The 4,145-nt window shown below is 48.5% G+C and overlaps 1 long non-coding RNA gene across 1 annotated transcript; it reads left to right on the forward strand.

Annotated features, from left to right (window-relative positions):
• The first annotated feature begins 3,210 nt into the window (after positions 1–3,210).
• On the forward strand, positions 3,211–3,442 carry LOC127242477 (uncharacterized). The gene is made up of 3 exons (XR_007836806.1): positions 3,211–3,249; positions 3,306–3,361; positions 3,418–3,442. It is a non-coding gene; the product is annotated as an uncharacterized LOC127242477 (long non-coding RNA).
• The last annotated feature ends 703 nt before the right edge of the window (positions 3,443–4,145 follow it).

Genomic DNA, 4,145 nt, shown 5'->3' on the forward strand with positions numbered 1-4,145 from the left:
TGGAGGCACCGTGATGAGTTGTCGGGCCAGCAACCGACTAGTCCCCCGGTTGAAGGCGATGGGCGACGGCTAGTTCCTTTCCCTAAACAAAGAGTGTTAAACAAGAAATGAGGGGAAAAATTAGAAAATGGATAAGAGAGAATACTAACCGAACCCCTTGGGGCAAAATTGACTGACGCCTCGCCCGACTTTGAAGAGGAAATTTCCTCTATATCATGAGGCGGTGGGTTCGGTTGGACTGGTTGAGGAGCAATAGGAGGAACCTCATCGACTGGTTGAACGGCTGGTTGTAAGGGTAGTGCTTCAGCAGCTTGGTCGGGTGGTGCTACGACTGGGTCGGGTGGTGCTACGACTGGGTCGGGCAATTCTGCGACCTGGTCGGGTTCGGGCACCACCGCAATTACAACAGGTTCCTGGTTGGAATAAATTACAAGTGTCAGAGGTTTTGTAAAAGAACAATATGGAAAGATTTTGACAATTACCTGTGATGGTTCCGCAACTTGGTCGGGGAAGGCGATGAGTTGGTCGGGCGTCGCCGCGACCACATCAGACGCTGGAGGTGGTGGAAGAATAATTTGCCTTCCCGTCGATTCCTCCGATCGGTGTGCCTACAGTTAGAGAGTTGAAGTTAAAGGTTGAAGTAAATATTTTTTTTTCTAAGGAATATTAGGAAATACTTACCTCAGTTTGCATGGGAGTCGGTTGTGTGATGGTCGGTTGGTCTGCGATTGGGACCGCGGTCGGTTGGTCTATGGTCAAGACTGCAGTCGGGTGGTCTGCGGTCGGGACCGAAGTTGGTTGGTTTGCGGCCGATACCGTAGTTGTTTGGTGTGTGGTCGGGACGGAGGTTGACTGAGACGACGTCAGATTGATAGGTGATTGCGCCGCAGTCGATTGAGATATGGTTGGTTGATGTTTAGTCGGGTGAGAAATAGATAGGGCATTGGTCGGCGGCAACGAAGGGCCCTCTGAAACAGAAATTTTTTTAGTTAAGAAGGGTTTGCACGGAAAATGAAATATAGAAGGGAACAGACTTACCAAATTGTTTCCTCAAATATTTTGGCATCCCGCTGGTATCTACTAGCAGAGATGCCAAATATTCCTCGATGACCTGCCTGTCAATGGTAGGGGCGACCTTCTGGTTTTGCTTCTTTGCCCCAGACCCGCCTATAGCAGGCGTCTGCGTTTTTCTTCTCGGGGCAGCGGCCAATCGAGGAGAGCCAAGCGCCAAGACTGGGGGTGGGGCAAGTTTCCCAACCAATTGGTCGGTCGAGGGAGCAATCAAAGACCAGGTGGCCGACCACCAAGCAGGAAATGCTTCGGTCGCTGAAGGTTTTAGGCTGAAAGGTAAGTATGAGTTGGAGGTGATGTAGTCGGTGAGGTGGGAAACGTAGGTTGGGATAAGTTCGGGGATCACTAGCCCTTCTGGGCTTTGAGGTATAAGGTGAGATCGGGCCAGTGGTCTCAGTATGCCCTGACAGCAACCGAACTGTCGGGCCAAAAATTGGGGTTGATAATTTTAAGTGTAAAATAATCTGTGGTTTTTCTTGTCCGACCTCTTACTTGAAAATAGAGATCGGGGTTTCATGGAAACATCCCAAGAGAAAGAATAGGTCGGATGAGGAAGAGGATCAGGAGGAGTTCGGGAATGAGGTGTGTCGGGATGAAGTAAAAGAAGATTAGTTGAATATTGTATAAGAGTTTCGTAGACATAGAAGCGGGAGTTGCTACGATCCTCAGTCAGAATTTGGGCGATGACAGGGTCGGATGGATATAGATAAGAGGAATTAGGGGTTAATCTGGCCAAGGCATAACCGATGGACCTGTATGGGTTTGGAGCGATAGGAAGTCGGCCAAAGAACACAGTGGGGAAGTACAGACGGAGCCACAATTCCAGGAACCAAAATGGTCCCAAAGCTACTGTGTCTGCCTTCTTGCTATTAGTTAAACGGGTGCTCACTCAGGTTAAACCTTCAAAGAGGTTAGCCAAAAATAGGGTTCCCAATGAAAAAGAATGGCCGCAAGCCAATTGAATGGCCAGATCGACTTGGGTAGAGAGGACGAGTTTAGAAGGGGAAAGAATGATGTATCTGTAAAGAAAAGAAAAGAGATTCAACCATAACATCTAACTTTGAAATTACGAAAGAGATTTCGAAAGGAAAAAGTATACCTGCAGAGCCAGAAGAGAAGGAATGTGGTGTGTTCCAGTTCGGAAACAGAGGTGCCTTCCTTACCCTGATATTTGTTAACAAAATTAGTCCAGCCTCTTTCTTTTTTAGGGAGCTTGGCCAGGGCCCAACCAGCATGGTTGGGTGAAGGCCCTCGGCCCTCAAAAGAAGTTAGAACAGGGTCATCGCTTACAATTGGCAAATGCACAATGACGGCTACGTCCATCAGGGTCGGGCCGATAGGACCGGCAGGGAGGAAGAATACACCCATCTGGGAATGCCAAAAGGCCGCCATCGCTAGTAAAGCTTTTTCGTGAAGATAAAGAGGTTGTGTTGAAAGGAGTATGGCCTTGTCAATGCCTTGTTTTTTCCATTGTTCTTCAAAGTGGGGGAGAAGCCGTGGGTACCATTTACGGTAGGTGTCTTTTGGATCAGTGAGATGAGTTCTGATACTGTCCAGAAGATGTTCTGGCTTGAACGCAGCATCGTTAACGATGATCGGAGAAACCTGAGAGATAACGGATCTCATACGATCAGCATCTTCGGTGGTGGTGCAGTAAAGGCGTACGGTAGGGGTTAGAACCCTCGAAGCCACAGAAGGCACTGAGGGGTCAGCCCTATTGAAAGGAAGAGTGGGGACGTATTGGTTAGCCATATGCGAAGAGGTGAAGAAGACGACGAGGAAGAAGGTTTCAGAGGAGGCAGTTGGATGGAGGAACAGAGAATTTTCAGAACTCTGAATGCGTGAATTTGAGAGGGTGAAGGAAGGGTTTTACATAAACCCCTTGATTTGACACAAAGCAGTGTAATGATCACACTGCTCTGCAAACCCCTAAACGTCACGTCTCACACAGTTTAAGGAGTGACGTTTAGGAGTTAGGTGGGAGGAGGCAAGTTGTTGAGCACAAAAAAAAATGATAGGTAGGGTTTTCGAGAATGGGCCTACCAAATTAGGTTAAGATTTATTCAAGTTTAATGGGCTTTCAAAAGTCCGAATATAAACGCTGTTAAGGAAGAAGTTTCCTCGGGAAAAGGCAGATCAGGTGTAACAAGGTCGGGTGCAAAGATCGGGTGTGATCAGGTCGGGCACGAAGCTCAGGTGTAACAAGGTCGGACGCAAAGATTGGGTGTGATCAGGTCGGGCACGGAGCTCAGGTGTAACAAGGTCGGGTGCAAAGATCGGGTGTGATCAGGTCGGGCACAGAGCTCAGGTGTAACAAGGTCGGGTGCAAATATCGGGTGTGATCAGGTCGGGCACGGAGCTCAGGTGTAACAAGGTTGGGTGCAAAGGTCGGGTCGAGTTCAAAGGTCGGGCGTAATAAGGTCGAGCACTGAAGTCAGACGTGGTTGGGTCGAGCTCAAAGGTCGGGCGTAATAAGGTCGGGCATTAAAGTCGGACGTGGTCGGGTCGAGTTCAAAGGTCGGGCGTAATAAGGTTGGGCACAGAGGTAAGACGGTATAAGGTCAGGATTGAAAGTCAGGTGCGATAAGGTCGGGTACTGAGGTCGGACGTAATCAGGTCGAGCTCGAAGGTCGGGCATGATAAGGTCCGGTACGGAGATGAGGCAGGATAAGGTCGGGCGTGATAAGGTCGGGCACTGAGGTCGGACACGATCAGGTCGGGCAAGGAAGCAGCAGATGTGCAGGTTGGGCGAAAGAGCAGTTCCTGGACAGTTGAGGGAAGTTTCAACTGATGAGCGGGTTTGAAGGCACAACTTGGTGAGTCGGTTAACACACGTGTCGACAGAAGAGAACTTTCTTGGCGGTTGATAGCGGTTGTTGTAACCGACCAGACGGTGGTTCAAACCGCTTCTTTAAAGGGTTTTAAATAGGTCTGTTCCTGACCTAAGAAATCATCTTCAATCGACATCAAATTCAAGAGAATTGCTTTTGGTGATCACCACTTTATTTTCCAGTTTGTAGTTTTATTTTTCTATTTTATATATGTATCCTACAGTGTTTAGAGATTCCTAATCT

This window comes from Andrographis paniculata, unplaced genomic scaffold, assembly GCF_009805555.1.
Source record: "Andrographis paniculata isolate CXL003 unplaced genomic scaffold, ASM980555v1 Contig86END, whole genome shotgun sequence".
Lineage (NCBI taxonomy): Eukaryota > Viridiplantae > Streptophyta > Magnoliopsida > Lamiales > Acanthaceae > Andrographis > Andrographis paniculata.